Raw genomic sequence first — 19,774 nt, forward strand, 5'->3', positions numbered from 1 at the left:
ACTCCACAGCCTTCGACAGGATCCTGGGAAAACTGGCAGAAGTGGGCAAAGGGTGAGCATTCTTATCCAAGGGGCTCTCCCAGATTTCTCTGTGTGGTGTCTGGTGGAGAGAAGCTAAGACTTCTGGGCAAAGTTAAGCATCTAGGAAAATGTTCCTGAGAAGTGTCATCAACACTTCATTGTCTGCCTTGGCTCTGTCTCAAGGCTGTGGTTTCGGCTTCAAGGCTGGAACACTACCCAGCCCTGGTCACAGTCGCCTTCTGTGGCAGAAGATTTAAGTAAGAACCTCCAGCCTCTGTTTCCAAGGCAGGGAAACAAAAGGAGCCTGGCCGTGGGGGCTACAGGAATCCTATTTACACTGCTGTTAGAAAGCATCTCCCTCCAGGAGATTATATCCCTTCAAGGACATCCTCTTTGTCTGCCCTTCCCGGCCACCTCCTGCTACCCAGTGGGTGAGGGGGGAGAGAAGAAAACTCGCTTTTTCATGATGGATACATTGTTGCGTGCTCCAGGGGTCAAGGCCCAGGACCTGGGAAGCCCCTCTGTGTTTGCATCCAACGGGGCAAGACCATGAACGACAGGACGTGGACAGAAAGGACAGCCAAGGGGCAGCACCCCCCCCCCCCCGCCATGCCTCCTCTTAGAAAGCTCCTGTCCCGCAGGTTGCCACCTCCCAGCCCGTTAGGAGGAATCAGGACCTCGGGTCCCATAAGCATGAGTAGCGTGACCCGATCCTATAAATTGAACAGCAGAAGAAAGAAAATGGGACCCTCTCCTGAGTTTTTTTTCAAAAGTTAAGCCCTTAAGAGGAATAACAAGACAACAAAAACCAGAGCATGCACAGCAGATTCGGAAGATCCCACGAGAAGGAGGAAAACTTCTAAATGTTCTCAGATGCTGGGTGGAGGGGGATAAGCGAAGCAGGGAAATCACGAGTACATGGACGTCAGTAGAGCTCTGGCCAAGGGGAGCCTGCATTTTCCTCCTGGGCACAGGCGGGGGAGGTGGTACAGCAGGAAGAAGAAGTGGCCCAGGGTGTGTGCATGCGGGAAGAGCTCCCCGTAACCGGGGAGTGTGCCCTGGGCCCTGGTGAACTGACCTATGTGTCCGAGAGTGGTATGCAGTCAACTTGGCCCCTCGGACAGGCTCCCTGAGTCTCTGGCGCCTGAGCAGGACCCAGACTGAAATGCAGGGGGCCCTGGACGAGCTGAAATGCAGGGGGCCCTGGACGAGCTGAAATGCAGGGGGCCCTGGACGAGCGGGAGTCAGACCAAGACAGGGCTCAGCAGAACACTCTGTGCACCGACCGCTGAGCGCTCCTGGAGGGACAGCAGCACAAGGAGATGGCCTCACGGTCAGCGAGACCCCGGCCGACGGATGCCCACTGCCCTGGCACCGCGTCTGGCTCTGGGAGTGAAACGGAGAGGAGCCTGGGCTGAGACCACGTTTCCATCCCCACCCCCACCCCCCAAGAAAATGGAGGCTTAGGATACAAATTAAGTTAGCTATGGGGGTTGACCAATATTCTTAGATCCTATTGCGTAGAATTCCACTCTGGGGAAAAATTAAGGATACATGGATCCACTAAAAACCACTGAAAAGATACATACCCAACATTCATAGTGGTTAACTCTGGGTGGTGAAACTCCTGGATCTTTCTCTTTCTCCCTCCCTCCCTCCCTTCCTTCTCTTCCTTCCTTCCTTCTTTTTCCCTCTTTCCTCTCTCTCTTTAAATGTATCTTCATTTCTAGTTTTCCATAATGAACTATTTTCTAATTTTCTACAATGAACTTGTTAGGAAAAAACAACACAATAAAATAAGAAAAATGAAAAAATAATCAGCGTGCAGGGTTTATTCCATTTTATTCTGAGGATGAAAGAGAGTCCACTGATGTGTGTTTGGTTTTCATGCTGGGCCTGGGACAAGCCAAAGATCTCCAGTGCACTCTGGACTGTCTTTCATCCTTCCTCCTCTTCTATAAATAGCTGGGATTCTGGTCTTTCTAGAAAACTTCCAAGAACCTTCTTTGCAGAGGACCTGCCATTTGTATCTGCTAAATTGGCTTTTGTCCCTCACAGTTTGGGAGTTTGCAGTTCAGAGAGATTACATTTAAGGCGCTTTCCCTCCTTCATCCAAGCAGGACACTGGCTGTCTTATTCACCTGTGCTTGAGAGGCTGAAATAACTGATAGCATTTGATGCTGAGGGCAAAATCTAAATAACATTAAGGGCATTTATCAAGAGGAGGCAATTGCATTAAATTCCCAATTCCTTGTAGTGTAGAGAAATGGCTAAACTAGTCGCGTTTAGTTTCGATCAGAACCTACCACCCTCACTCAGTTTCATATGGACATCTGATAAGAAATTAACCAAACTAGGTGAACTATATACCGTGTATATTTCTAATTATGGTCTGGAATCCCCATGGCACCCAGCAGGCCTCTGGGATAACCTAGTCCCTGAATCACTTTGTGAGAACTCAGAAAATGAAAATTCATTTAAATCCTGGCCTATGGCTGGGCAAGTAAATTTATTGCCCCCCGCCCCCCCAAATCCTATCTGTTCTGGTTTTAAAGTTCTAGACTGAAAGCATTTTGCCTTTTCCATGCCATTAACTACTACCCACCTCAGCCCCTACATACAAGATAATTAGAAGAAGATTCAGGGTGAGTCTTTGATGGCCTTCCATATCTAGAAGTTGCAAGAAGGTGATTTCTAATAACTACCCAATAATGTGATAAGTCAGAGACCTGATTCCTTCCCCCCAACATCCATGCCCTCTTGCTTCTACCTTGTGCATATTTCTTGAATGAAAACAGCTTTTCTCCATCTTCACAGACACTTACCCCGGCCAGCCATGGATACTGCCATCTTAGCTTCCCACCTGGTCTTCAGGAAGTACCATCCTTCTAAAACACAAGTGCAATCCTGCCTTTATCTCTTCCAAAGCTCTGCAATAGATCCCCACTGCTCTTAGGGTAAAACTGAAACTCTTTCTCCTAGCTTTCAAGGCTTTTCATTAGAGGTTGTGAACCAGAAGCCTGTGGGATGATAGGTTTTGCTTGGCTCACACAGTGCTTTTACAAATTTCAAGTAAAGCCAATGTTTATAATTTTGAAAATTTTGTGTACAAACCAAAATGTAAGGCTTCCTTTGGAAAATCAGGGTATCTGCTAACACTGGGCACAGGCTCTCACATGGAAAGAACTGTCTAGAGCAGAGTCGGGGTTTCCCATGTGGATGGAGGCTCTGTTCTTTAGCTCTCAGGCGGCACCACCCTGTTCTAGGTCCTTCCTACGGTTCTTTGAGGTTACCTGTCTGACACTGTGGATGGGTAGGCTGTATGTGACTGACCCCTGGACACTGTGCCATTTCATCTCGCACTGCTCTTTCTTCATGCATGCCTGGTCCAGGTGGGCTAACTTCTCTCAGTCTCCCCTGCCCAGCCCACCCTCCCATATGCACAATCGGGCTCTCTGCCCACCCCCCCTCCCCTTGAGGATGTCTAATTCCAACTCATTCTTCGAGGCTTAACATAAGTGTTCCTTTCTTAGGAATAGTCTGCCCTGACCTCACCTACCCAGACCCCCAGCCCAGGTCATGTTCTAATTGTTCCTCCTAAGAGTGCCCTATCGTGTAGGGCCTGAATTTGGTGCTCCGCAGTATGTGCTGCCTGTGGGCATCTGGTGAAATTGGGAGGCCCTCAAATGGCCCCACTGCAAGCTCCCAGCCCCCCTCTGCTGCCCCAGCCAAACAAGCCTCCTTATCCCACGGCCCCGGGGGCAGTTCCTGCTCCTCTCTGACTAGCGGGTTTCAGTTCCCTGCCGCCTCCTGGAAGTAGTCAAACAAGCCAGTCACATCTTTTTGCAGGAACCAAGGGCACCCCACCTTCTTTTTTTTTAAAGACTTTATTTATTTATTTGTCAGAGAGATAGAGAGAGAGCACAAGCAGGGGGAGCAGCAGAGGGAGAGGGAGAAGCAGGCTCCCCCCTGAGCAGGATCCCCGAGCAGAAGGCCGATGCTTAACCGACTGAGCCAGCCAGGCGCCCCACATCCCACCTTCTTGGTACTGCAAAGCTTGCCTCTCACAGCCCTGAGGATTCACTCTGTCTCTGAGTGCAACCCTTTTGTGGCCTCATATGGCCTGTGGTGTCCTCCTTCCCCAGACTGTGAGTATATACGGGACCAACAAACTGCTTGAGCCTCCCCTGTCCAGTGTCAAGGGTATGTATTCAGCCATCCCTACAGCCCTAGGTTGGGAATCCCTCCTTCAACAATAGGGGGTAACTAAAACACCCCACATGTACCATCACTCCTTGCTCACTTGCCTTCCCCCACCCCCGCCCTGACCCCGGACCATCCACTCCACGAGGCCAGGGGCAGGAGAGTGAGGATGGGCATACTGTGTACCTCCAAATCCCCAGTACGCAGCGCAGAGCTTGGCACACAGCGGGCGCTTGGTAAACTCTTGCTGGAACTGTCTCAGCGCGGTGGTGGACGTCTCATGGGTGGGAAGTTCAGCCAGAGTGCAGAAGATGAGCATCTTTCTGGGACTGCACAGGACGTCTGCCCTGGATGACACTGCACTTCTCAACTCTTAAGAGTCCGTGATGCCAGCAGTCTGTCACTTCATTTCAGATTCATGCAGTTGCTTGTTTGGCCAAATAAGACAGGGTAGAAAACCAGCCATTTTTCACCAGGAAGCAGAACTCTCAGCTTTCAAGATGCACTCACTAATGTCAAACAGCCTTCGGTTTCCAGAACTAGGAGCCCAGTGCAAGGAGCAGGACAGAGCTATGTAAGATATGAAGAAGGTGCAGAACTGAATGCCATTTGTTCCAAAGAGCACTATCACAGCCCCCGGGTGCTCCCTGGGGTAGGAAAAAAAAAAAAAAAAAGCCCTACCATCTGCAGATGGTTTAGCAACAAATTTATGCCATTTCCATGTGTTAGTAATGCAGTTCTAGAAATGAATCTAATCAAGGGGCTGTTTTAGCAGCAAGGATGTTCTCACTTAAATCCAGAAAACCATTTCCGTCACTTCCAGATTTTTAAAGATCACAATCCAGCTGAGTTTCTGTAATATGCCATTTAAACATCTTGGAAATAAATGTATGTATTAAAATAGTAGCAACACCAATGGGTTATCATGGAGCATTGTAAAGCATCATCGTGTAACATTATGGGACTTCAGAGAGGATATATATTCGCAATTTAAATTTTAAGAATGCTCCACAGCTTTTTCTTTCATTTATTGAGTTAAAATCCAAACTGTTTGAGAGGCATAAATTTTACATATTTTAGAGTTATAAATTTTGCAGCTTATGCAGAATTTATGCTGGTCAGACCAATCAGAGAAGGGGCTGGAAATGATTCATTTTAGGTTATGCCTACACATGAAACTAACTGGACTAAGTTCAATTCATAATTTGATCAAACCTTTGGCTTAAGAAAATCTTAGTTTTGTTCAAACTCTATCCCAGGGGTGAGGAAAGATGTCAAATAGAGACAAATTATTAGAACCGGGCGCCTGGGTGGCTCAGTTGGTTAAGCGACTGCCTTCGGCTCAGGTCATGATCCTGGAGTCCCGGGATCAAGTCCCGCATCGGGCTCCCTGCTCGGCAGGGAGTCTGCTTCTCCCTCTGACCCTCCTCCCTCTCATGCTCTCTGTCTCTCATTCTCTCTGTCTCAAATAAATAAATAAAATCTTTTAAAAAAAAAATATTAAAAAAAATTATTAGAACCAAAAACCCTGCTTTCTAAGGGAGACAATGGAGTGAAGTGGTTCTGAGCTCAGGCCTTAGATTTCACTGCCCTGGGTTCTAATCTTGGCTCTGCCACTTATTAGCTACCTTGGTTTGAACAGATTACTTAACCACCCCCAACCTCATCATCTTAAAACGGCAACAATAGGAATACTTATGTCATGGTGATGTTGTGAGGATTATAGGTGAAAATGCATATAAATGTTTATCATATCTACTGGCACATAAAAAGCACTCTTTAAATGTCAACTATTATTACTATTATTATTTGAGATCGGTTTCACAAAATATCCCAGCAATGAAATCTTTGAAAATTTGATTCTGCAACTGGCTGTTGGAATCCAGAATTTGCCTCTTGGATTGCCATGGCCTTTGGCTCCCCACCAGTTTCCATAATTTAATTAACAAACACGTGACTGTGCCAATTCCCAGAAGGGAAAAAGCCAAGGAAAAGTAGGGATGGAATTTGGTATTATATACAATAATATAAAATCAGGAAGGGACATTATCATTCAAGTCGGTAATGAATCAAAAACCCAGCCAAGGTATCAGGCCTTCTGGGTAAGGAATCAGGGGCACCTGGGTGGCTCAGTCGTTAAGCGTCTGCCTTCGGCTCAGGTCCTGGGATCGAGCCCCACGTCGGGCTCCCTGCTCAGCGGGAAGCCTGCTTCTCCCCCTCCCACTCCCCCTGCTTGTGTTCCTTCTCTTGCTGTGTCTCTCTCTTTCAAATAAATAAATAAAATCTTTAAAAGAAGAAAAAAAGGAATCGTCATCACACAGAAAGTGGCTGGCCTCAGATTTCCTTGGCTCTGGGAGCATCAGCCCCCATTATCAAGTGATGTCCTTGGGGGGCTGTTATGCCATGACTGGGCTTGGCCATTTGGAGTCTGAGACACAAGGCCTGCACTGCTAATGGGCATCTCGAGTCGTTTCAAGTTTCCACAATTGGACTGTTGTCCCCATGAGACTTGACATGGAAAAGTGGGTCTTGGCACTGGCATGTTGTGTCCCTGTCTTCAGTGCCTGTCCTCTAGCTCCGATTTTCTGCAGCACCAACTCACATCACTTAGGACATTGGTCAAGTAAGATAGACAAGACTATCCAGCTTATTCAGAAAAGGATAATCATTTTCCTCTGGATAGAGCCAACTGTGCCCAGCATTCTGAGGATTATTTCACCACGACTTACTTGTAGGAAGGCAGGTAAGAAAGCACATTCTCTGTCACCTCCCAAGAGGCAAGTACTCAATGTGAAGGGGGACACACAATTTGCTTATTGTTACCTTCATATCTAAACTGTTGCAGGTTAACATTATCTATATGAACAATTCGAAAATATATAAACATGCTGTGGGCAGGAATCATGGTGATCTTCTTACTCACCATGGTATGCCTAGAATCTAGCCCAGTCCCTAGAACACAGGGTGTATTCATGAATATTTAATGAGTGAATAAGTGGGTAAATGAATATATATGAGCTCTCTCACTTTTGTGCCTCAGTCTGAAATCTCTTTCTACCTTTGACCATTCAGTAAACTTCTACTCATCCTAAAAGTTTCTCCTCAGTTGCCATTCATCCTATAAAATGATTGCTTTCATTTCAGGTAGGGGAAGTCCTCTTTGTCTCTTCTGCCACAGTAGCCAGCACATACCTCCATGTCAAGATTTCTAGATGCAAACAACAAAACCCACTCTGGCCGGTTCAAGCAGGAGGAGATGTGTTAAAGGATACTGGGGGGGCTCACAAAATTTTGAAGAGGGATCGAGAACCAGGTCTCAGAGCTCCCTAGCTAGAAGTACGAGCAAGGGAAGAGCCCGATCACACCAGCTGCTTGAGGAAGACATGGCAGCTCCTGCCGCTGACCCCTAGCACTGATCACCCAAAGCAGACCTGAGGAGACAGGCATGGGGGCTCCAGCCACCTCTGAACTAGACACCCCTACCACTCTTCCCGTCAGAAGATTCCACCTTGTAGTGTATGGCTGCTACCTCATGATGACCATTTCTGTCTCCACTTGTGCTAGTACATGTGATTGGAAGAACGCAGGCCACGTGCCCGAGCTCCAGCTGCGAGTGGTCTGCGAAACGGAAGTTTTACTTTTCCAGTCTGTGTAGCAGAGGAAGGCAAGCCAGAAGGTGTTGAGTGAGCCATCTAACCATGTGCACTCTGCTTCGTAGCACCACTGTCTCCTTCACTTGGTACGAGTTCCTTACAATCTGAGAGAGAGAAAAAAATAAGCACCATGAAGGATCAGTACAGAAAATCCAACATCTGACCAGCTGGAGTTCCAAAAAAAGAAAACAGAGAAAAAGGAGAGAAAGAAATAACACCAATGTATTTCCCAAGATGAAGGTTAAGAATTTCTACACTGAAAGGTGTGAATTTTAAAGGTCCTCTCTTAGACACATCTCCAACAAATTTCAGAGCACCAAAGATAAAGAAAAGACCCTAAAAACTTCAGAGAGAGAAAAAAGTCATCTACAAAGGACCGAAAAAAACCAGACTGGCACAACAATGCCAGGTGCTGAAAGAAAATGGAACAACACCTTTAAATTGAAGAAAATACGGTCTTAGACTTGAATTCTATCCCAGATAAGATGTCATTAAATAATAATGGCAAGATAGATTTTGTTACATGCAAGACTTAGGAAGTTTACCTCCTATCCATTGTTCACATGGGAGTTACTAGAGGAGATGTGCTCCAGTAAAATGAGGAAGTAAATCAAGAAAGAGGAAGTCATAAGATCCAGGGAATGGTGTGTCCAATTTAGAGGAGAATGGAAGAGAAGGAAAACACCAGCTAATTATGAGTCCCAGAAGGCAATCAGTCTAAATTAGAGGAGACAAATGGAGAGTGCCAAGAGGAGGTCTCTGGGGGGAATACAATGTCTATAAACTAGACACTATGCTGGAGACATTTTAGGAACATAAGCAGATGATAAGGGCAGAAAATATAAAAATTAAGGCAATTAGAAATTCCAGGAAAAATAAAAAAACCGAGATGAATGTTATCATAGCGTATTACTCTTCCTCCAGAAAAATAATGAAGACTGTTTAATGATTTTCCATTTTTAAAACCAGCAAAAGACAAAGCCTGCACAGCAAAGACTATAAATATTATGACTCTGGTTAGTGTAAAGCTACAAATTCAGATGAGAGATGTTAGGCAGGGAGGGGAGATTATGGGAAGGAAAGGACGACTATGTACTGAATAGTATCCTACAAAGCAAGGAGTATAGCACCCAGCATTCTTACCCCCATCTTCTCGTAATAGCACCTCAATTTTCCTTGGGGTCATTTCTCCTCCCCACCACATGCAGTCTTAGTGAGAATGTCAATCCACATGTCCTACACTCTGTAGCCAATGGGTGAGCATTGGTGGTCCATTATAAACCATTCAGACTTTCTCCTCCTGGTAAATTAAGAATCTCCATTAATTCGCACTGCATTAATTCTCAGAACAACCTTAGATTCCCAGAACACCCCCTATTCATGGCTTTTCTGAAGCCTGACTCTTCAGCTTCTTTGATTCTGGGGGTATCTGTCCTCCTCACTAACCCCCAATCCAATTTTTGCATAACTTAGCAAGAATTGGATTCAACTGGTAAGATATAATAAGATAAATAGAAATGCAATTACAGCATTTTAAATTACAAAAGCTGGAACCGAGAATAGTGATATGGGTGTGTTAAGGGCCAGGGGATTAGAGGAGGGAATCCAGTGAGCAAAACTCTCACCTCTTAACAAGAAGTCAATGTAAAAAGTGTAAAGCTGATAAAACATGAAAGGACAACATAGCACATTAGCAATAACCACCATAATAAAGCTAACTAAATAAATAAGTAAAACTTTAAAATTTAAAAAGAGTCAGGGTCTCTGGACAAAAGGGACCAGGTAGGGAGATGTCGGACAAGCGACTATTTCTTCTTATTATAAACTCATCTTAATTTTTCCCTGTGTGTATACATTAATTGATAAAATTTTTAATGTTAAAGAGGTGGGGAATGAAGATTGTTGGTCTATCTACAATGAAGATGGTTCAGAATTTCAAAGCTTCTTCTCAAAATAGAATAGTCAGCCTGGGCAGGGAGGGGCTGTTGCCTCCTCTAATGCCCTCCCTGGAGCCCCACCTGTTGGCCACCTCAAGCATGTCTGCCTTTTCTTGACATGCCCTTGCCAGGCTTAGGTGATTGGCACAGGACTTGGATACTTTGACTTGCTCTCTGCCCATCTCCTTACCCAACTTCACCCCGCTTTCGTGGAAAATCAGAACGAGTCTTATCTCTACTCTTAAGGGATAAGGAAAACAACATCTCCACGTCTTTAAGACCACATGCTTTGTTTTGAATGCGAGGCATAGTTTTCACTGTGCTTGTACGCCATTTTACTGATAATGCAAGGACAGACCCTGATACGGAAGGTGAGGAGATGGCACTTTTCCCAGCGTTGAATTAGGGGAAATCAGAAACTTCAAGTTGTGTTTGTTTTTCTTTAGTGAGTGAAACTCTGGAGATGATTTAAGCCATGCATGGAGATTGTTAGGCAGGACAGACTCTGTGGAAGTAGATGAGAGAGAGGGAGAATCCCAGAGTTCACAGGCTAACCATCCCAAAGAGGTGATTAGTGTTTCAACATTAGCATTCAGCTCGATTGTCACAAACGACCTGAGTCATCACAGGAGGCAAAAAGCGGCCACATGCACCCTTTCCCATCTTCACGTTCCTATACCTTTGGATGAGAGTGACCATCTCCCCCTTTCCACATCCCTCTGCATGCCTGATCCTCGGTCTGAAAGATGGTGAGTGTCAGAGGAGAGGAACGAAGGAAACCGAGGCTGGAAGATCTGAGGGAAGGAATGAGATCAGTTAGAAGTTTTCAGGCCGCAGACAGAGTGGGGTCAGGTGAAGAATTACTCACATTTTAAAGGCAAGCTGCTCTGTACCTTCAGCACGTCACTGAGTCATGTCTGGGAATTCCCCGAGGTGTCTCATAAGTGCTCATGATCAGTTCTCTCATCCTCTGCTTTGGTTCTCTTGTTAAGACGTTTGCTTCCTTGGCTCAATTAGCAATTATAAAATGGTAGGGATGATTCTGTCCCATAAGAACATGGATGCGATCGCTGCATGTTATGGTCATTATCACAGCCTAGGGCCTCGGACGGTGCTAGGAAGGGCTGCTATCAATGAATTGCCCTTATAAAATGTATCCAGCCTATCATGTGGGCGTATCACTGGGAGATTCCAATCCCAATCTTATAGACCAGTATTGGTCTATTGGCACAAACTTACATGTCAATAGCACTATTTTGATAAATTACAATGTACTGTTATGGTGAATTTAAACTCAGTTGAAATTCCAAATGATTTCTGTTCAAATTCTGGCTCCAGTATTTAGCATCTGTGTGACCCTATAGGGACAGGTCTAGATTTTAGGACCTAAAGCTTATATAATCTGGGGAGCTCTTGAAGAAAAGAATACAAATGCATGAATTCAAAATCAATGCCAGGTCTTGTAAAGAGGCTCATATAACTGAGAGTCCGGGGCTTAAACTTTATTAGCTTCATGGTAGACCTGCCTCTAGGTACATCTCGCCTCTGGGAAAAGTTACATGATCATTCTATATCACAGTATCATCACCTATAAAGTCAGGATAATGACTGTCACTTTGTAGAATCCATATATATATGTATGTATGTATGGTCCAAGGTACCTTGTATTGAGAGTCAGCATTCTAGAACTCAAAAATTGGTCTCGTTATGAATATTCAAGTGTAGAGAGGCCATATACTGTAATGATTAGATTGAAATTTTTCTTTTCCTGAATTCTGATTAATTATGTATGTATGTAGACCAATCCCAATGGACACAGGACTACGTGATCGTCAGTCAATAACATAAACTCTCAGAACTAACACCAAAGTATTGCAGTGTGGCAGCAGTCGTCAGATGGGATCTTGGCAAGGACAAGGAAAACAGTTTGAGAGACTGAGGCAGGTAGTGTGAAATGCTGCAGGTTTGAATGTTGACAAAGACTTCACCCCACTGACCACATAACCCTTTTGGGAAGGTATTTTAACAAACACAACCTTGGGGTGCCTGGGTGGCTCAGTCAGTTAAGCATCTACTTTTGGCTCAGGTCATGATCCCAAGGTCCTGGGATCGAGCCCCACATCGGGCTCCCTGCTTGGCGGGAAGCCTGCTTCTCCTGCTTGTACTCTCTCGTGCTCTCTCTCTCTGTCAAATAAATAAATAAAATCTTAAAAAACAAAACAAAATAACACAACCTCATTTAAGCCTCATGGCAGCTCTGGAGAGCAGAGTAACGGTGATGAGCACCCTTCAGAGGGCCTTTTTTGGCAAGCCCACTTTACAGAGCAGCCGGGAGTCAAGCCTACACCGTCATCGTCACTCACTGAGTGTCTCCCAAGTGTCAGATATTGTGCTAAGTACTTCACATGTGTTTTCTCATGTAATCCTCTGTGTACTATTATGTTCATTTGACATTGAACCATCAGAGCTGAGGTTCAATATCTTGCCAAGGACGTGTAACAATATATTAAGTTATGATAGTTTTGAGCATTTTTATAAGTATGTTAACAGATTTGGAATCCATTTTGGAACTCATAGAAGGTTTGGAACCCGTGGAGAAATTACCTAAGGGCCCTGGGCTACATATGGAACTGAATCTGCATCCTCTATAAGAGAATACATTCTCCTCAAGGATTAACATGCATAACAGCACCAAGACTGCAGGTAGATTCAATCATTTCTGGGCTATGTCCTATTTATCTGTGTATTGCTAATGTCTAGTACAGTTGCTGCCTAAATGTTGTGAGATGAAGAAGTGAATGAATATTTTGGTCGTGTGGCAAATGAGGGGCAGGGCCAAGAAATCTAGGTCTCTGGACTCCTAGCCAGAGTCCTATCACTATTAACACGGCTGTCCCCTCTCTACGGAGGTTTGGTAAACTTGCCGTAAAAGAGACCCCAACTACAATGGCTTAAACAACATAGACGTTTATAACCTTCTTATGCAAAAGTCTGTGTAGTCATTTCAAGAGAGAAAGAGGTGAGGAAAAGCCAGCCCCCTCCTTGTACTCACCTAACCAGGAAGCTTCATATCACTTCCAGGTACATTTTACGTGCCAAACGTGCCAAACTAGTCACGTGGCCACATCTAGCCACATGGGATGTTGGGAAATGGAGTCCTTATGCCCATCTAAAATTTCTATTACTATCAAAGGCAGGGGAAGGGTAGGGCTCGCCAGAGGGACAAGCCACTTTGCACAGTGGGCAAAGCATTAACAGGTGGAAGCGGGGTCGGGGGGAGGGGGAGGTTTCCTCACCTGCAAAATCCAATAATAATTATAACTACCCTGAGGCTCAGGTTTTTCAACTCTAAATAAAACAACAATGCTAATTAATTTAGTGAGCATGTTCGGTGCTCTGGATGCTATACCATATACTTACTTTATATATGTGATTTAAGGGCGCCTGGGTGGCTCAGTCAGTTAAGCGTCTGCCTTCAGCTCAGGTCATGATCCTGGAGCCCCAGGATCGAGTCCCGCATCGGGCTCTCTGCTCAGCAGGGAGTCTGCTTCTCCCTCTGACCCTCCCCCCTCTCATGTGCTCTCTCTCATTCTCTCTCTCTCAAATAAATAAATAAAATCTTTATATATGTGATTTAATCCAATCTTCCCAACAACCCTTCAGGCCAGCATTCTTATCACCCCTTTCCTTTTAGAGAGAAGGAAACTAAGCCTCAGAGAAGTTACATAACTTGCTCAAGGTGTCACACAGTGAGTGTGTGAGTGACGCAGCCCAAGCTGGGCTCGCGGACTCCACAGCCCACGCATGGACCCCCCTGCGCAACCCTGGAGAGGAGGTTGTCTCAGTGCCGTATCTGCCCCGCACCCTGTCATCAGCGTGAAGGGTGACACGACAGATGGAGGACATGGTTGGTCCCCTCCTCTTTCCTCAAGGAGGGCAGTGTGCCGCGCTGGGGCTTCAGGCGCCCTTGCCTGAGTTGAGTAAAGAACCTGGCTCCCGAACGGGGACTGTCCAGAAACAGTTCATAGTTGCTGGAGATAGGCTGGAGGCGAGAGGAGGAGGAATCCAGGTTTGAGGAGAGAAGAGGAAAAAGCAATAAACTGAAAATCACAGCTCTGTAGGCAATGGAATCTATTACTCAGAGATTAAAATGTCACAAGGAGTACACGTCAGCTCTAGGCCTTGGAAAATGTTTTTTCCATCATAATTACTTCTTGCCACCAACACAGGACTATTTCCCTTCCTAGGGAGGAGATTGCCCAACTTGATGTCTTTCTAGCTTTCTGCAGACCTCAAAAGTTGCCGCTTACGTTTATTCATAGTATTAACAATGGCCAACACCAACGGGCACTTATCATATACCAGCTACTTACAGCTTATTAAGCCTTCAATAACCCTGTGAGACGGATACTATTCATTTCTCCCCCATCTTACAGATGAGGAAACTGAGGCACAGAGACGTAGGTTAATGTGCCTAACCTCACACAGATGGTAAGAGGAGAGTCAGCATTTGAGCCCAGCTCATCTATTTAGAAGTGTGATCTTAAACACTCATGGAAACTTCCTCCTCACAGCCCAATTCTATTTGTGGGAAAGCAGGAAATAACACATGGCACATCAACCCTGAATACTTCAGTATGTGATTCCTTCAATCAAGAATATTGTCCCATGTAACCATGGTTCGGTTTCCATCAAAGTCAGGAAATAAACACTGCTGGACCACCACAGTCTAATCCTCAGCCCCATTCGAGTCATGCTGATTGTCTCAATTGTGTCCTTTATGGCAAAACAATCCAGTCCAGAACCAAGTGACAGTGGGTTTTATCTGGTCTCCTTCGGTCTGGAATAACTTCTTAATCCTTCCTTGGTCTTTCATGACCCCTGACATCTTTTGAAGATTTCAAGGCCAGTTATGTTGGAGGATGTCCCTCAGTTTGGGGCTGTCTGCAAGCTATGACTTTGTTAAACTAACATTTGTTGAGTGGAGCACAAGGTGGCAGAGGGTAAGCCGCAAGAGAAATTGAAATAGAAGTTTATTACTCACAGGTCCTGGAGAAAGTACACGGCACACCTTGAGGGTCCACACTGGGAGGTCGAGGCAGACTGCAGACAGAGAGAGATAGAACCTGGATCACATGCCTTTCTCAGACTCCATGGGTGCAGTGCTTTAGGGTTCCCCAGCGAGGGCCGTATTGCTCAATCCAAACCAAACCAGTGGGCAGATACCAAGGCCCAAACTCCTTAGGTCTTGGGTTTGGCATGGGACCCCATGCCATAGGAAGGGCTGTTCAGATGTGTTGTTGCTGTGGGAGAATGGGAAAAGCACTTTAACCACTGCTGAGGATGTGTTTTCTTTCTGTGTGTGATAAAGAGCAGGCCCAGGAGACGCTGGGAAACCAGAAGAGGAAAAAGGCGTTAAAAGAAAAAAAAACAAAAAACAAACCTCAGGGACTTCAGCCTCACATTTGGAAATCATGTTCTCCTCCATCATCATTATTGACAAAGGCAAGGGTCCTGGGCATGCGTTGATTCTGGCTTTCAAAAGCAGGTGCGGCCGGGACAGCTTTCATCTGGGTCTGCAGGCACATTTCTGACAGGGCAGCAAAAGTAAGCTGGCATCGCTAGCCCTGAGTCCTGTCTGCCCTGCCCCACTCCCTCCTCCTCCTCCAACTCCCTTCCTTCAGCTCTCCAACAGCAATTAGCCAAGATTTCAGTGAGACTAAACTTTAGGGAGAGTGGGAGCCCCGCCCCAAGCTTTTTTTAAATTAAGTTTTTATTGTGTAAAACATACATGTCATAAAATTTACCATTTTAGCCATTTTTCAATTGGCATTAAGTACATTGACATTGTTGGCAACATCATCACTCTCAATCTCCACAACTCTTCTCATCGTGTGAAACTGAAACTCCGTACCCATTAAACAGTAACTCCCCGTTCTTCCCTGCCCTGGCCCCTGGCGGCTACCATTTTTCTTCCATGTCTGTGAATTTGATTACTCCAGATACCACATCTGAGTGGAATCATAGAGTATTTGTCCTTTTATGACTGGCTTATTTCACTTAGCATCATGTCCTCAAGGTTCCTCTGTGTTGTAGCATGGGTCAGAATTTCCTTCCTTTTTAAGGCTGAGTACCCCTGAAGCTCTTAAAAGTCACATAACTATATTTGTCTGCTAGGACTGCCACGGCAAAATACCACAGGCTGGGTGGCTGAAACAACAGATCCTTATTTCCTCACAGTTCTGGAAGCTGGAAGTCCAAGATCAAGGTATCAGCTGGTTTCCTCTGAGGCCTCTCTCCTTCGCTTGGAGGTAGCCACCTTCTGGCTGTGTCCTCACACAGCCTTTCCTTGTGTGCATGCATCCATCCCTGATCCAAATTTCCTCTTATCAGTTCACCCCTCAGATTGGATTAGAGCCCACCCTAATCTTAACTTAATCACCTCTCTGAAGGCCCTATCTATAAATACAGTCACATTCCAAGGGACTGGGGGTTAGGGCTTCAACATATGAATTCTGGGAACACACTTCAGCCCATAACCTTCCTGAGAAACACATTCCTCAACTGAATGAAAATCATCATGGCCCCCTTCTGGGTGCTGGTTCGGCTTATGCCCATGAAGCACTTGGCATAGCGCTGGGGTGCAGCAACTTCTGTGTGGGACCAGCTAGCATCATTGCTGTGTTTTCCCAAGTCTTCGTATGGGTCCTTCCAGCATATACTGGGTGCTCACTTCACAACATGTGTGACTCTTTCCATCTTGGATTGGGTCGGGGCTGGGGCAGCTAGAGGAAAAACACTCAGGGTCATACTGCTGTGGGAAAGAGAAAAAATGGGGAGGCAAACACAGACGTCACCTGCTAAACGACCCTGCCCCAGCTAACCTGGGATTACCAAGCTGCCTTATGTTCATGATGAATAGTCTTAACAGTTACAACTGACTGTGTGGCAGGCATTGAACCCGCCGCTCTGCAGGTGTCTCATTTAATCCTCAAGTAGCTACTCTTCTCATCCCTACTGCTCAGATGACAACCGAGGCCCACAGAGTTTAAGTAGCTTGCCGAGTCACATAGATTGCAAGTGCTAGAGACAGCATTCAGGCCCAGAAGTTCTGCGAGGTGAGCCCAAGAACTTCTGCTGAAAATGACATAAAAATTACCTATGCCTGTGAATAAGGATGATAAAAAACACTTATATAATAAGGGGGGTATGGTGAGAGGATAGGCTACTGGCTATTTTTCTTTTTTAAAATCTTCCACTTCTTCAATTGTGTCTGTGACATTTATTATTTTTTCTTTGTTTTAAGAAAAGACGTTGCATGTTGGGGTGCTCCTCCCTTGAGAATTAAAAGAAAATCACATATACTTCCTCTTCAGTGTTGCTGCATAAAGAGTTGTCCTGTTTGTCCTCACCCGGGATTTTAAGAGCAAGCAGCCACCTGGCCCCTCAGAACTCCTTTGGTCTCCATCAAACATAGATTTTCGAAACATTAAGTTTTTTTCTTTTAACTTTTTTTGTCTCCTCTTTCTCTTTCTCCTCTTTTTTTCTTATTCTCTTTGTTTTTAAAGCAACTTGTATAAATGAGTTTGTATCAGCTTATCCTTGCAATATGTGTGTTGCAACCTCTGGGTCCCTCATGTTCCAACGTGAAGATGGGTATCTTGGATTTGAAGAGTTCTGGGGAGAACCACAGAGGGTTGGGTTGTTTCGTTTGTTTTCCCGAGCTCTCAAGGCAGTAAGAAAACCCTAACCTCACCACACTCACCCTTCCAAACCAATTTTTAAGTTTTTCCTCTAAGAAATCAGTCAAGTCCCTATAAAGGACGGCAAGAAAATCCCTCCTGCCACACACCGTCTAACTTCCTGGGTTCCATTAAAACAACTGTCTTTTTCATAAATAATTTCTGATGTCTTTGCCCCCAACCTTGGACAGATTTTGATCTGGAATGATCAAATTCATATGAGATGTAGAATATGAGGAGTAATTACGTATCCTCGATGCTCCCCACCATGACCCAATCTTACTTTTCAGCTTCCCCAGATCTCAGTGACGTCTCCAACTCACTCACCATGTCAACACCCGACTGGCCATGAAATCGGTTACACAGCTCCTTCTGAGTAAGGTGGGTCTTTGCACCTTGCATTGGGTGACCACCATGCCAGCCACAGCTGCTTGGCCAAAGACCTCCGATACGGGCCGGACCTAAAGAGGAGACTGTGAGGGGGCCTGGCTGAGCATGTGGCCCCACTGGAAAGCTTGAATGCAACACCCAGAGAACATAAGCACAGAGACAGGCAGGAAGAAGAAAATGGGAAAGAGAGGGAAGCAGAAACAGAGGGTGTCTTGAGCAGGGAAGAATTGCTGAGTACAGAACAATGGTTTCTCCTCTTTGGAGGAGACCACACTCCAGTAACTGGAGTTGCTATGGTTTCCTGAATGGTTTTCCAATTCTTCCTGAGGCCTGATGGTGTTGCTGCGGAGATGGTCTTCTTTGCTAACTCACTGCACATAAGTGTCAAAAAGCCACAAAAAGCCACATCTCCTGAAGTGTCCTCAAGCGTATCATCCGTTTGTGGTTCTTTTGTTTTGTTTTTTTTCTTTGCAAGTGGAAAGAACCCAACATTCTTGTCTAAAAATGCAACCATAATCTTGTCTCCCAGACCTGTTCTTTCTCATGTATTGTCTATGCCTACTTTTGATATCACTATCCCAATTCTTAGGTTTCTCCCAATACCTTACAAAAGTCTGTCAGTACATTTGCCAGAGCCTAACAAATCTATCTCTACAATACAGCTCCCAGATCTCAGGGTTGGTAAATAATCCTCTCACACAGCACTACCTTCCCCTCATCACTCTTAGCAGACATTACTAATTGATCACCACACTCTTTCCCACTTAACTAACCAAGGCTAAAAGCAATAGTAGCTCTATTCTTTGAAGGCTTGTTATACATACCAGCTACTGGGCTAAACATTTTGCATGCCTTAGCTCACTTAATTCTTATTTAAAAAAAAAAAAACAACAAACCTGTGAAAACATACTATTGGTTTTTTTCCATCGTACCGGTAGAAAAGAGGCTCAGAGAGAGGAGAGAAATAGCCTGGCTTCTCCTTTCCTCCGGCTCTCCTGTCTTTCTCTATGGCTTCCCACTTACTAACTCTAGCTGCAGCCAGTTGGCAGAGCGGCCAGAGAAATGTAGTTTGCAGGAGTCAGCTCCTTGCAGTGCAGAGCAAAGTGCAAGACAGGAATTGGATCTGAGACCAAACAGAATGACTGGCGAGAAGCCTCTCCTGATTTCACAGCAAAAAGGAATGTGTCCTGACTCTGAAAACCCAAAGCATTTGATCCAGAAATTTCCTTCTGTACTTAACATCTCTTATCCAATAGTTGCATATTTGCATTTGTGCAGAACAGTTTTGCCGGTCTTTTCTCCTTTGGTCCGTAGGCTCTATAGGTCTACTGGGAAGACACAAGTGTGAACTAGCGTCACTCTTGTAATACTGCCTAGCCCTGTGCTTCGCTCGATAAATATTTATTAAATGATGAATGATCACCGAGGTGTGTAGCAGGGCGTCAAGGTGTACGCAAGCCACAAGACAAACACCTTACATTTCCCTGGAGAGTCCATTTCACAGTATGGTAGCTAATTTTAAACATAATTTTTATATAAAAACAACCAAAAAACGAAGTCAAACGAAATTTACATGATTTTTTTAAAGATAAACTAAATTCATTTAAAAATACCGTGCTCTTCATGTATTCATTTTGTTTGTTTGTTTCTTTTTTTTTTTTTTTTCTTCAACAAATGTTGACTAAGCTTCTTCTATATGCCAGGCACTGTTCTGGACAGACATGATGCCTGCCTTCAGGAAATTTACAGTACAGTGTGGGCATCAACAACATCCTCTAGAGGACCGGCCAGCAAATGTTTCGGGCTTTGTGGGCCAGTGTTCCTTGTG

General features: G+C 45.1%; 1 long non-coding RNA gene across 1 annotated transcript; it reads right to left on the reverse strand.

The window, feature by feature from the left end:
• Positions 1 to 1,252: 1,252 nt before the first annotated feature.
• On the reverse strand, positions 1,253 to 19,350 carry LOC117998885. Its single transcript, XR_004676119.1, has 9 exons — positions 17,884 to 19,350; positions 15,258 to 15,404; positions 14,859 to 14,917; positions 10,494 to 10,608; positions 9,021 to 9,177; positions 7,754 to 7,981; positions 4,411 to 4,794; positions 2,792 to 2,909; positions 1,253 to 1,319 (listed from the first exon to the last, which is right to left on the reverse strand). It is a non-coding gene; the product is annotated as an uncharacterized LOC117998885 (long non-coding RNA).
• Positions 19,351 to 19,774: the final 424 nt, after the last annotated feature.

The sequence above is a fragment of the Mirounga leonina genome, unplaced genomic scaffold, assembly GCF_011800145.1.
Source record: "Mirounga leonina isolate KUSES-001 unplaced genomic scaffold, KU_Mleo_1.0 Mir_418, whole genome shotgun sequence".
NCBI classification, from domain to species: Eukaryota; Metazoa; Chordata; class Mammalia; order Carnivora; family Phocidae; genus Mirounga; species Mirounga leonina.